The sequence below is a fragment of the Ipomoea nil genome, unplaced genomic scaffold, assembly GCF_001879475.1.
Source record: "Ipomoea nil cultivar Tokyo-kokei standard unplaced genomic scaffold, Asagao_1.1 scaffold3017, whole genome shotgun sequence".
In the NCBI taxonomy this organism is placed as follows: Eukaryota; Viridiplantae; Streptophyta; class Magnoliopsida; order Solanales; family Convolvulaceae; genus Ipomoea; species Ipomoea nil.
In genome coordinates, this window is record NW_017619445.1 from 1,410,026 (window position 1) to 1,425,337 (window position 15,312).

At 36.7% G+C, this 15,312-nt stretch overlaps 1 long non-coding RNA gene across 1 annotated transcript; it reads left to right on the forward strand.

The window, feature by feature from the left end:
- The first annotated feature begins 203 nt into the window (after positions 1–203).
- Positions 204–7,971, forward strand: LOC109163345. The gene is made up of 3 exons (XR_002051259.1): positions 204–342; positions 876–877; positions 7,940–7,971. It is a non-coding gene; the product is annotated as an uncharacterized LOC109163345 (long non-coding RNA).
- The last annotated feature ends 7,341 nt before the right edge of the window (positions 7,972–15,312 follow it).

The following is a 15,312-nucleotide window of genomic DNA, read 5'->3' on the forward strand; positions in this document are numbered from 1 at the left end:
GCTAATACTCATGGGACCAAAATTGGTATTATATGCAACCACATTTCCTCCTTCATCGCGAAAGAATCTAAGTCTTAATCTACTATCATAATCAACGAGATAAGTTTCTCCTTCACTTATTTGATCTCCCTAAGAGATACTGTTATTAAAACAAGATAACAGTAAGTAGAGATTCCGTTGAAGGATTTAAGCAATCAAAAGGAAAAATAAGATATTCAAAGCAGAGATTCGGTTGAAGGATTGAAGTCATTAAAGGGATTGAATGAGTTTGATTGTTGATCGCGTCTCAATGTTGAAGTGGAGTGATTGTTGCATGCTTTCTTCTAATTTTATTCATCAAAGGTGAATTTATTGATTAATTTTGTTAATTTAGGGTAATTTTGTTGGAGTTAAATTGATGTTTGTATAAGAATTAGAACAAATATAAAAAGATTTGAGGTAGTGAGTTCCTTAGGCTAGGAAATTAGAATTGACAGGCTTGAATCTTAACTTATAATTTCATTGGAGAAAGTTTTGACCTTTAATTTTCTTATGAGGTAATTTTATCCTCAACTTTGTGCTACTTCGCAACATGAAATTTCATGAAGAAAAAAGAGTATGAAAAAATGATAAACTCATGGCCTCAGAGCACACTCAAACTAATTTATCTCTATGATTACATATATAATTAAGAATTTCATGATTTATCTCCATTTACTTTTGGAATATTACTTAGGAAGTATGTAGTTATTTAAAGACTTCATGTAGGGTAAAGGCACCACAGAATAATTGCTACCTTATATTTAATTTCTTCTCAAAAATTTACTTTGTTCCTCTACTCATATTATCTCTCCTCCACCACATTCGGGTTCTTACTTCCCCTCTCTTTATTCTAGTTGTTGTACGTTCGTATATTCACACTCATTCCTCTGTATATGCATGTGTCACTGTATGACTGGGGGACATATTTGTTGTTTGTTCTTTTTTTTTCTTCATTGTTTTTTTTTTTTTTTCACACTAATGCTATAAATTCCAGTTTGTGCATAATTGAGCCCAAAGTGTTGCAATTGAGTTCATGAGATTTTTTTTTTTTTTAAGTTGGAGGGATGTAGTTAAAATAGCTTTGCTTTTATGGTTAAGGTATCCGCAGTTATCATTTTGATTTGAGGATTACCTTAATTTCATGGTTGATCGGATATGTCTTGAAGTGTTGGTGCTTCAATGGGCAATTTTATCTATTCTTATTTTCCTTGTCTTCCTTTCTCCATTAAGGGTGTGCATTCGCATAATCGAACCGTTTTAACCAAAATTTTTAAAGGTTTAACCGTTAAACGAACTGAACGTTATATTACTGAATTAACTGAGCCGAATTTTTTTCAGTTAACCGAAGTTTTTTAAGTTAAAATTTTAAAACTTTAAAATAATACATATAATAATAAATTCAATTAAAATAATGCCTATAATAATAAATCCATAAGAAAATATACAAACACAATACCATAAAAACACTACAAACATAGCACAAATTACAAAGTCAAAATATCCATATATATATATATATATATATATATATATATATATATATATATATATATATATATATATATATATATATATATATATATATATATATATATATATATATATATATCATGGTTGCAGTAGGCGCTAGGCGCTAGTCGGGCCGCCTGACTAGCGCCTAGCGCCTACACCCTAGGCGGGCAACAAAAAAATTTTAAAAAATAGTGATAGACTTGTCGTTTGACAATTTTAATGACCTTGTTTTCAACATTCAATCAAATAACACATTTAAATAAATGAAATAATGATAATTTATAAGTCATAACGTCATAATGATATTAAAATCAATAATTAATGAAAGACGACATCGGTCAAAATCGATCAAAATCGGACGAAATTGGCCAAAAAAAGGTCAAAATCGGACGAAATCGGTCGACTCGACCGAGTTGGACGAGTTGGCGGCCGGCCGAGTTTTGGCCGCCTTTAGACCAAAACGGCAAGGCTCGGTACCCTGAGATATATATATATATATATATATATATATATATATATATATATATATATATATATATATATATATATATATATATATATATATATATATATATATATATATATATATATATATGAACAAATTGCACTTTTGGTCCTGTGAGTATTAGGGTACTGGCAATTTGAGTACGTGACTTTCAAAACTCCCAATTTAAACCTTTAACTATGCATTTTTTGGCAGATTTGGTCCTCCGGACCAAATTGCCGGCCAATTTTGGCCGAAAAATGATTTAATGGTTCGAATTATTTTGTGATGAGGGTAAAAACGTCATTTCACTCCCTTCTTCTTCATTCTCCCTTTCTTCTTCGTTCTTCTTCTTCTTCTTCTTCTTCTTCATCCTTAACCTTTACAAGCAACCCACCCTTCATCCTAAGAGTCAAAGTTAGCTCAGAAACATGAAGTCCTTCGGTTATCACTCCGTTATAACCGAAGGAAAGTGAAACATGAAATCCTTTATGAAAAGAGAATCTGATTCTTCACCTAACAAAACCTCTGAGAAATGGAAAAGGAGCTCAAATAATTATTTTAAAAAAGAGTAAAATACAAATATCTACAAACCAGGGATTTGACAGAATGAGAAATTCAGAAAGATCTTCATTCACTGCGAATTAATGGCCACAAAACTCATTACGATTCTGCAGATAATTACAGAGTAGTGCTCTACAAACATTCAAATCTCCATTTCGTACAGAAATTTCACGCATTTTCCAACGAAAAAAAGGGCTAAAAACAGATATCACACAATTAGCTCGAGAAAATGCGAAGCAACATTCGATCAACGGAAAAAGCATTTCTTTTAGCTTCTTCGTTGGATTTCTTGAGAAAATTTTCAGTTTTAAAAGAAGTGGTTCACACAAATACCGACCTATTCCCCGATCAGGCGATCATCAAAACATGAACACAGAGTCTCCAGAAAAATTCAGCTTGGAAACTGATTGCAATCTTCAACAACAACAGCAAAGAAGAATATAAGAAAGAAGAAGAAATCAACACAGAATTCGTTTAACGGAGTGATAACCGAAGGACTTCATGTTTCTGAGCTAACTTTGACTCTTAGGATGAAGGGTGGGTTGCTTGTAAAGGTTAAGGATGAAGAAGAAGAAGAAGAAGAACGAAGAAGAAAGGGAGAATGAAGAAGAAGGGAGTGAAATGACGTTTTTACCCTCATCACAAAATAATTCGAACCATTAAATCATTTTCCGGCCAAAATTGGCCGGCAATTTGGTCCGGAGGACCAAATCTGCCAAAAAATGCATAGTTAAAGGTTTAAATTGGGAGTTTTGAAAGTCACGTACTCAAATTGCCAGTACCCTAATACTCACAGGACCAAAAGTGCAATTTGTTCTATATATATATATATATATATATATATATATATATATATATATATATATATATATATATATACATCTACAATTTTAATAAGAGCCAATAATGTTAGATCCTTAACTGGAATAAAAAAATGTCGGTCATTTTATTTCTTAAAATGAATGGTTCATATTATTTTGATTTTAGTATTTCTTAATGATTTTCCTTATTTACCCTTTATTATATTATTTTCTTCCCTTAAATAATCTTAAATTCCGTTAGTATAAATTTTCTTTAACGGAATATTCCGTTAACAATTTATTATTTTTAACTTACTCATTAATTTCTATAAGAAATGTCTTAGAGTCGAACCACATTCCAATTAGAGTTGGCATAATTTTTAAACATATACTACGAATATGTTACAAAGTATTAAAAAAAATATAATATAAAATTTAATATAAACTTTGGTCAAATAATTAGTTCATCTAAATACATAGCATTCAATGATTATAAACCAGGAACTTTGAAAATCTTTTGATTTTCTTTCATTTTAAAAAAATAAATTTAAGTTAAGTTTTTTTTTTTTTTTTTTTTTTAGTTTAATTAATCATATTTTGATTATTGACAACAAAACTTAATATTTCAATTATGCTTTTATCCGTGCATGAAAACTTCTAAAGAATTGAAATTTATAAGTTAATTTTTACTATATTATTATAAAAATATATATTGTAACTTGATAATTTAAATTATTTATTATCATCCTCTATTGATAGCAATTGTCATTGACAAACTCTCAAAACAATTTGTCTCAACAACAAATGAAAATTAAAAAATCAATGATTTCATTATTGTGGATGAAAAGTATGTATGCCACTTTATTGCTCTTATTAAATAAAAAAATTAATTAGTAGCTACAACAAAAAAATAATACTTATACATTTAATTCATTTAGAATAAAAAAATAATACATATGCATTTAATTAATTTAGAATTAGATGTCTATAATGCCTCTATTTAAAATGAATTATTCATTATAAAAAAAAAATAAATAGAGATATAATTTCATTATTATATTATCTTTATTTTATACAATTCAAAGATTCCTTACCTACAAATTTATTAATTTATTATATTCACTACATTATGTATTGTCTTCTTTTTACATTATCTTGTAATTAAATATCAAAGTTATAATACAAAATATGTTATATATATATATATATATATATATATATATATATATATATATATATATATATATATATATATATATATATATATATATATATATATATTTATTTATATTTATTTATTTATTTATTTATTAACCAAGTATTTTATACAAATATAATAAATATTAATGTTGTGTTCAATACTTTGACATGATAACGTATGACACACATCTCATAACACATGAAACATGTAGCGGAAATTACTACCACTATCAAATATCAACATGTGCTTGTAAGATAAATAGTTCATAACACAACTAAAATCCCAGTCATATACACAACAAGGCAAATCTAAAGCTTCCTACACCATAATCTCATTATATGATGAATCCATCTGTGCTACCAACAATAACCTAATTGCACATGACATACTACCAATAACAAAAATTTAAAAAAAGAAGACATGTACTGAAGATGAAGACAATGACAATGCTACCCAAACGAGAATTAGAGAAATTTAAACCAAAAGTTGTATTTATTTAGACTATCACTTTTAAACTAAGTATTTAGACTAGCGTTATTTCAAAGTTGTAAATATTTATTTTGGAATAAGGTTAAAATTGGTCATTGAACGTAACATGAAAATGCAATTAGGCCACTGAACACTCCAAAAACGTGCAATTAAGCCACTGAACACTCCAAATGTATGCAATTTCACCGGATAGCAGGTTACCATCAATTTTAGTAGGTTACCTACTTACGTGGAAGTTGAGTAGGCATTTTAATAAATTTTTATAATATTTTTTAAAAAATTGAAAAAATTTAAATAAAAAATAAAAATAAAACAGACGGGGTAGCCAACCCGTCATTTTTCTTAATTTTTTTTTTAAATTTATTATTAAAAATTATTAAAAGCCAACTCAGCTGCCACGTAAGCAGGTAATCTTCTAAAATTGATGGTAACCTGCTATAAGGTGAATTTGCATACATTTGGAGTATTCAGTGGCCTAATTGCACTTTTTTTTTTTTTTTTTTTTTTCGTTTATGACCTAATTGCATTTTCAGGTTACGTTTAGTGGCCAATTTGAACCTTATTCCATTTATTGTTGTGACAGTTATATATACTCTATCTCTCATATATTATCTTGCATTTATATACTTTAAATTACTGATTTAAATAAACAAATTCAATATTTGTTTACCTATGCATGAACATCTTCTATATAATATTGCATTGATATACTTTGAAATATTTATTTAAAAAGAACCATTGGGCATTATCCCATTCGCGCAAAGTGCGTAGAAAAACTAGTACACTAATAAGAGCCCAAGAGAGTTAGGCCAAGGGTAAAAAAATGGTGGTAAGATTTTTTAATCAAATGAATGGTTCAGATTGATCAGATTTTAATTTTTCCTTAAGATTTTCTAATTTATCCTTAATGAATATGATTATCCGTTAACTTTCCATTAAATATTATCTTTACCGTTAATTTCTGTTAGTTCACCGTTGATTTCAATAAAAAAGGTCTTAAGTACAAACGTCATCCCCATCAAGGTTGGCATAATTAGTACTCTATTTTACTCTTATTAAATTAAAGGTAGAAGAGTCAAATATACACATCTACTATCTCAAAGTGTTCAATTCACCCCACCATCTCAAACATATTGTAATTAGACACTCTTACCCCTTAAAATTGTTCAATGAATTTTTCTTACAAGTTACCTCTAGAGGTTGCCAATCCATATTGCTTGTAATTTTATTTTATTAAAACAAAAGTGTGTGGTGAAGTGGAATTTAGTTCCTAAATTTGTGTTCACAGCAAGAAAACCCCCCAAACCAAACAGATCTTTGCATTCTTCACATCTTCAGACCATCTCCAACGGGCCTCTATTCCACCAAAACACAAAAAAGAAATAGCGCAAATCAGCTCCAAAGGGGTACCATTTCACCAAATATTTGGCGCACTGTTCACAGTGCTGCGCCAAATTTGGCGCAGTAATGTTCACAGTGCGCCAAATCTGTATAATTTTTTTTCTTCATTTTGACCCCTCTTTTTTGTTTAATTCCTTTTGTGTTTTGTTTTTTTGTTTTAATATATTTGTATATTTTGTTAAATTGTTAACTATAAATTTTATATTATTTAAAATGAATTATATCATTTGAAAGATCTCATCAAGACGATTAAAATAAGTCTAATATTGAACATAGATTAATTAAAAATGAAAACACATAAAGCTTAATTATAACAAAATTAAAGCAAATTACATACTTAATTTAAAGTAAACACATAAAACTTAATTAAAATTACTTTAAACATACTTAATTTAAAGCAAACACATAAAACTTAATTAAAACTACTTTAAACATACTTAATTCAATAATCTCCTAGGCCAGCATCATTTCCTCCCAAATGATTAAAATATTGAGTAAACTGACTGCTTGATTCTTCTCCTCCAAGTGGTTGACGAGCTTTCTGTATTTTTAAGCCAATCACGCCTTATTGGATCTGTGATGGAATCAACATCTATGCTCATGATTCTGTTATCTTCTTGTTGTTCCGCCAACTGTAGTTGCTTTGCTTCATTTTGAGCTTTTATCATTTGAAGCTCATAATTTTGTTGGAGTTGAGTTTGACTTTGTTCGAACATTTGTGCGATCTTTTCATTATGTTCTGTGACTTTGGCAAAATAACAATGACATTCTGCAAATGCTTGCTTCTTACTTTTTTTCCTTGTTACGTCCGGTAGGACATTCATTGTTCAAGCCCTGACTTTCGAAATCATTGTCTAAGTTAAGGCAAAACGATGATGAACCTATTGACTTATCGCCTTGTGACTCTGCACCTTCAATGTCAGAACTTCGCTTTCGACTTGCAACACTTGGTTCTCTACCCGAAGGACTTTGAAATTTCTCCAAGTCTTTAACAATAGGCCATACATGATCAAATTTAAAACCATTTTTAAATTTGGCATCTTGTTCCATTAGTGCTCTTGCCCTATTAATATGTTATAAACCACAATTAAAGTAAGTAAATAACACAAACGTTCAAAGTATTCACAATTTATATATAAACACAAAATACTCACAATGTCTTTTTCTGAAGCTCCACTCGGATTCAAGTTCTCAACCTGTACAATACATCCTCTGAATTTGGCGACAGCTTTCATTATAGTTTGCATCCGGGACGTAATTGACCTCAATGATCGAGTGCTTCCAACATTTGCTGGTAGCGCTTCATGATAAGCATTCATAATACGAGTCCAAAATACGTCCCCAGCTTGATGATGACCCGTAGCTTTATCTTGGCAAATATTAACATACACATGACAAAGGAGTTTATCTTCTTCAATAGAGTATGAACTAGTTCGAACTGTGCGTGCCTTGGACATTTTTAAAAAGAGGATGGAGAGGAATATAGAATAGAGAATTCAAAGAGTTGTGGTTTCTGATTTGGTGGTGTACTATTATATAGAGTGAAAGCAAAAATCAATTAATGGCTAAGATGGTTGTGATATAATCCTATGGTTGAAAGCAATTGCTTTTGGGATTTGGGAAAGACATCATGTCAGATCTTGGATTGTGTGTTGGAAGTATATGAATACCAATTAAGGGCTAAGATGGTTGTGATAAAATCCTACGGTTGAAAGGAATTGCTTTTGGGATTTGGGAAAGATATCATGTCAGATCTTGGATTGTGTGTTGGAAGTATATGAATACCAATTAATGGCTAAGATGATTGTGATAAAATCCTACGGTTGAAAGGAATTGCTTTTGGGATTTGAGAAAGATATTGTAAGCATTGAAAATTTAAATAATATTGTTGGACCGTGGTGGATATTTAATTCTTAAATTAATTACTTTAATTAAGTTAATTGGACTAATATTTATTTAATTGGGTTAATTAAATGGCCCATTAAATAATTAATTGGTTTAATTACTTAATTAAATGTAATTGAATGTTGGATTGTTTGGCCTAAGTTGGTGGAATATTTAATTAAATCGGACCAGGCTGCTTGGATTAATTGGGTTGCATATAGCGGGTTTGACTTGGTCTTGGCCCACTAAAATTATATGTGGATTATATAATTTTGAGGAATTTGGATATTTGATATTATTTGGAAATTTGATGAAATCATGAACCTGGACGCAATGGTGTCCCGATACGTTCCTTAATTTAATTAAAATAATTAAATTAAATAAGGAATTAAGAGTTGGTTGGAGATTTTCCCTCACCCTCACCACTATAAATAGTGGTTTCATTTTCAAGAATTAAGGGCTCTGGAAATCTGCATACTGAAGCTCTGCCGAAGTCTCGCCAGGATATCGTCTAGAACACGCCCGCAGTTGTACTGCGTATACCGCGCTGAGGAACACGCCACTTGAACACCGGAAGCCCTTCTTTGAAGATCAAGCTGCATATTAGCCCTTCATTGAGGAACAAGCTACCAACTCCGGAGGCCCTTCAGCAAGGAACTACTCCAGTTCGGCATACTCCCGAACTCGGCATACTTCCAGTTCGGCCATACTCTCGAACTTGACATACTTCCAGTTCAGCATACTCTGAACTCAGCACACTTCCAACAAGGAACTCGGCATACTTCCAGTTCGGCCATACTCCCGAACTCGGCATACTTCAAGTTCAGCATACTCTGGACTCGGCACACTTCCAATTTGGCATATTCCAAATTTGGCACATATCTAATAGGCATACTTCTAGTAGAGAATCAGAGGACTTCTCATATACAGAGATTGTACCCCTTCTTGATTGATACATACTACTTGTAACCGATACTTTGAATTTTGAATATATACAATTCAAGTTTTTCGCGTTTACATATTTTGGCACGCCCAGTGGGACCTCTCTGCCTCTCATCTCTCTACTACTATACCTCTACCTGCGCATCAAATGGCATCGAACAATCCCATGTTCAGGAGGACCTATGCCCAAGCTACCAAGTCCAAGTCTACGCTTGTAGCTAGCCCTGGCACAACCCAGAAAACGCAAGGTCCGCTGACAAGGAACCGCGCAAAGGATTTGGGGGTCCGAGTACCTGAACCTCAGTCCATGGCACGACGGGTGGTTCGAAGGCTCGACAAGGCCCCTGCTGCCTCAAAGGCTATTGCTTTTGCTGGAAGTCCACCCTCTCCCAAGGGAGCTACCGATGGTGGTAGTCCAACTTCTATGCAAGGGAACGCTAGTAGCGGGAGCACTTCCCCCGTAACTCCGCCTCATCCATTATGGAAGGCTGCACCTGAGTGGTCGCATGTCTACAATGTCATGCCTGCCATGGCGACAAACACAGAGTCTGTGGAGGAACAATTAGCTAGAATTGCTAAGTCTCTGGAAGGAATGGCTGTCACTCTCCAAAATCAAGAGAAACAGCTTAACACCCTCGATAATAGGGTAGGAAGCATCATGGAGGAGCAAGGAAGCCGTGCTCCAGGAAAGCAACCTGAAGGGCAAGAAGAGGTTGGTCAGCAATCACCACCACCTCATGTTAGCCATGTGGTAGGAGAAGCTGCTTCCCACTTACCTGCAACTGAGAAAACTATTCCAGTTACCGAAGGCATGATACCGGTGGATCAGTTGAAGGACAACATAATGGGGGCCATCAAAGGCAAGTTGGATGAAGGACAACCTTCATATTCCTATACTAAGCCCTACACACAAAGAATTGAGGAATTGAAAATGCCCTACGGCTATCAACCTCCTAAGTTCCAGCAATTCGATGGCAAAGGAAATCCCCGACAGCACATTGCCCACTTTGTGGAGACATGCAATGATGCAGGGACTTATGGCGATCTGTTGGTAAAGCAGTTTGTCCGTTCGTTAAAGGGAACTGCGTTTGATTGGTACACTGACCTCGCGCCCGGCTGCATTGATAGCTGGCATGATATGGAACGTGAGTTCTTAACTCGTTTCTATAGCACAAGGAGAACGGTCAGCTTCTTGGAACTCACCACTACTCACCAATGGAAGGGTGAACGCGCCGGTACCTACATCGAAAGGTGGAGGGAACTATGCCTGAATTGCAAAGAAAGAATATCCCAAAGTTCTGCAATTGAGATGTGCATCCAAGGAATGCACTTTGAACTCTCCTATATCCTACAAGGGATTAAGCCAAAGTCCTTTGAGGAGTTATCCAGTCGTGCTCACGACATGGAATTGAGCATCGAAGCCAGCGGAGGGCTCAATATATTGAACTTGCCTAGCCCCTCCAATGCACCTGGAAAACAAGAAGTTAAAAAGTGGAACAAACCTTTTCCAAAGCAGGAAAAGAAAGAAGTGATGAATGTGAAGGCTACTCCTATGACAGTCTTCACTAAGACAACTGAAAGGCCTAGGCCAAGACCATTTTCTGGCCCGTCAAGGGGTGGTAGAAGGCCAACAATTGAAGAAAGGCAGGAGAAGACTTATCCTTTCATGGATTCCGATGTATCTCCCATGTTTGATGAGCTACTCAAACTTAGACTCATTGAGCTGCCAGAAATGAAACGTCCTGAGGAAGCTTCAAGGGTGGATGATCCACACTATTGCAAGTACCACCGACTTCTTGGTCATCCGATTGAGAAGTGTTTTATCTTCAAAGATAAAGTCATGGCACTGGCCAGGGATGGGAAAATTGAGCTTGCCGATGCCAAAGCGAGCTCAAATCAAATCTCGATTACGCCCGGACGGTTCGCTCCGCTGTGTACTGAAAAGGAAGATGGAAAACAACGGAAGCGTCCACTCCCCTTCATTATTAAGTATGCTGCTGGTCAAAGTTCAAAACCACAGCAAAATGATAGCACATCTGAAGGAAAATGGGTGATAGTCACTCATAGAAAGAAGAAAGTTGAGCCTGGGAGACATCCTAAGCACACAGCGAGAAGTTGGGTTGAGAAAACCTCAACAAGTGGCAATGCCCGCAGACTAAAGACGAAGGGGCATGTCAAGCAACCACGAGCACCAGTTCCTTTGGCTCAATATATGCCAAAAGGATTTAATCTTCAAGGGGTAGACCGTGCTAGCTCCTGCCTAAATACAAATGACAAGCCAGAAGATGGAGGTGAATGTTCATCTCCTAAACACACCGAGGATGAGGAAGTGTTAATGCATAAGGCTACTTCCTACTCCACAGAAATTACCTTCAAGGATGAAGACTTGTTACTTGGAGGCACGCCACACAATCGCCCATTATTTGTTGAAGGCTACACCCGTGGGCAAAAACTCAAAAGAATTATGGTTGATCAAGGCTCAGCTGTCAACATCCTATCCCTCCGAGCTGTGAAGGACCTTGGTATATCTACAGATGAGCTTGCCCAAAGTCGTCTAATGATACAAGGCTTCAACCAGGGAGGGCAAAGAGCAATCGGCATCATCAGACTTGACTTAAGAATTGGAAGCTTAAGTTCAGGTGTCCTCTGCCATGTCATAGATGCGAGGACATCTTATAACTTGTTACTTGGAAGGCCATGGATACATGAAAATGGGGTGGTACCCTCGTCTTGGCATCAATGCCTTATGTTTGAAAGGAACGGCGTAGTTGAAAAGGTTGTCGCCGATGAAAGCCCGTTCACAGAGGCTGAGTCTTACTTTGCAGATGCAAAGTTCTACATTAAAAGGCAAGTTATTGTTGAAGATATCGAGGGAAACAATGACGATCCACCTTCTCAATCGACGTCAAAGGTAAAACAAGTTGTAGAGGGGGATCAACACAACACAAAACTCATCTTCCCGCTTGCGAGGATTGATACACTCAAAACAAATGCAGCAAAATCATCCGAAGAGAAATGTGGTGATAAAGTGGGCCAAATATTCCCCGCCAAACGTACCGAGGGTTTCGACCCTAATGCTTATAAGCTTCTAGCCAAGGCTGGCTATGACCCCAACGAGCCACAGAAGTTGGGAAAGCTTATCCCAGAAGCCGGCGGTAAAGGCAAAGCAAATCACCAAGAACCTCAAACGCGCAAAGGGTTGGGCTATGTTCCCCCTAAACTAGTGCAAATTCTTATAAACAGGGCTGCAAGTAATTGTATCTCCGCGGAGGGAAGCGAGTATGATCCAAAAATCACTCCTGCCAATGATAATGGGCAAGACAAAAAGAAGTCAGTCTTCGACCGAATCGGTAAGGTAGACTCTTGACGCTCAGTCTTAGATAGACTGGGTTCAAGTCCTAAAGCCCTAAAGAGAAAGTCAATGCATGATCGACTTGGAGCTGTCCAAGTTATTAAAGACAGTGCCAATGTTCCTGCTGAAGTGGAACCTCCCAAAAGGCTTAGAAGCATGATTCCTTCTCGGATGAGACGAGAAACATATATTCATGTTTCATGCGGTGAAGTGTTGAAAGTCCAACCGAAGACCATTGTACACACTCGTGTACATAAAGAAGAAAATGAGGAAAGCGTAGGCTCAAGTGATGACGTACTACCAACTACTCAGGAAGAGGTGGCATCGTCGTTCCATATCACGTTATGTGATGAAACCCCGATTGAGGGGGAAGATGCAGAAGATGCACCCCATGAGTTAGAAGAAGGGGTACGAGCCGCGGTGGACGAATTAAAAGAAGTTGATCTGGGAACGCCTGAAAATCCTCGTCCTATCTTCATTAGCGCACTCCTATCTGACGAAGATGAAGAAATCTATGTCACATTGCTGAAAGAATATATTGATGTCTTTGCATGGACATACAAGGAGATGCCAGGGTTAGACCCAAAGGTAGCTGTGCACCACTTAGCAGTGAAGAACGGGTGTCGCCCGGTTAAGCAAGCTCAACGACGCTTCTGCCCCGAGCTCATTCCCTTGATTGAAATAGAAGTTAATAAGCTTATTGAGGCTGGCTTCATTCGTGAAGTTAAATATCCAACCTGGATATCCAGTATTGTTCCCATGCGCAAGAAGAACGGCCAGATCCGCGTCTGCGTAGATTTTCGGGACCTCAATGTGGCATGCCCGAAAGATGACTTCCCGCTTCCTATCACGGAGTTAATGATAGATGCCGTGACTGGGCATGAGATCCTGTCATTCATGGATGGCTCCTCCGGTTACAATCAAATCCGCATGGCGCCGGAAGATGAAGACCTAACTGCATTCCGAACGCCAAAAGGCATCTACTGCTATAAAGTAATGCCCTTTGGTTTGAAAAATGCAGGTGCTACATACCAAAGGGCTATGCAGACAATATTTGATGATATGCTCCATAAAATGGTCGAATGCTATGTAGACGACCTGGTTGTGAAGTCGAAATTGCGCACAAATCACTTGGTGCATTTAAGGCAAGTCTTCGATCGCCTACGAAAGTTTCAACTGAAAATGAACCCCCTGAAATGTGCTTTCGGGGTTGCTGCTGGAAAGTTCCTCGGGTTTACTGTTCGACACAGGGGCATCGAGATTGAACAAGCCAAAATTGACGCCATAATGAAGATGCCTGAGCCGAGAAACCTTCATGAGCTTAAAAGCTTACAAGGGAAGTTGGCTTACATCCGAAGGTTCATATCAAACCTAGCAGGAAGATGTCAACCTTTTAGTCGGTTGATGAAAAAGGGCATCCCGTTCATATGAGACGAGGCATGCAAGAGCGCATTTGAGAGTATCAAGTCATACTTGATGAAGCCGCCTGTGCTAACCGCTCCTGCCCATGGTCGCCCGCTCATCCTTTATATCTCCGCCCAAGATTGTTCTGTGGGCGCCTTGCTTGCTCAAGAAAATGACAAAGGGAAGGAGAATGCTCTCTACTATCTCAGCAGAATGATGACCCCGAACGAGTTAAAGTACTCCCCAATTGAAAAGCTATGTTTGGCACTCGTGTTCTCCATAAAAAAACTTAAGCACTACTTCGAGGCTCATACCATCCGGCTTGTTTCCAAAGCGAACCCGGTGAAATATGTTATGGCGAAGGTCGTTCTCTCCGACCGCCTCGCAAGGTGGTACTTATTGTTTCAACAGTTTGAAATTGTATATGTGCCGCAAAAGTCTGTCAAGGGGCAAGCCTTGGCCGATTTCCTAGCAGACCACCCAATACCTGCTGAATGGGAGTTGTCTAACAATTTGCCTGATGAAGATGTGCTTGTCATTGAAGTCCTACCCCCATGGAAAATGTACTTTGATGGAGCTTCGCATAGAGAAGGGCAGGTGCTGGAGTTGTCTTCGTCACTCCAGAAGGCGAGGTGTTGCCATATTCATTCACCTTGACCGAGCAATGTTCAAACAACGTTGCTGAGTATCAAGCATTGATACTTGGGCTCGAGATAGCGGCTGACATGAAGCAACTGAGAATTAACATTTATGGAGATTCAAAGTTGATCATAAACCAAGTGTTGGGTCTATATGAAGTGAAAAAGGCGGAGTTAGTCCCATATAACAACTATGCAAAGATACTCATGCAATGGTTAGGGGACGTCACAATTGAACATGTACCAAGGAAAGAAAACAAGCAAGCTGACACCTTAGCCGCATTGGCTTCAACTATTGCTCATCCTGCAGCCCGAATACAAGTATGTCAAAGGTGGGTGGTTCCACCAATCTTTAATGAAGACGGCTCAGTTGATGAAATCGTTGAACTCCCTACTGCCTCAGTGTATGATATAGGCAAAGACGACTGGAGCAACCGTTAATTGACTACCTCACTGATGGAAAGTTACCTGAAGATCCCCGTAAAAGGGTGGATATAAAGCGTCGAACTCCTCGCTTCATCTACTATAAAGAGACATTGTATCGTCGTTCCTTTGATGGAATATTTCTCCGATGTCTAGGGGAAGAGGAAGCTTTACAAGCTATGCAAGAAGCTCATTCT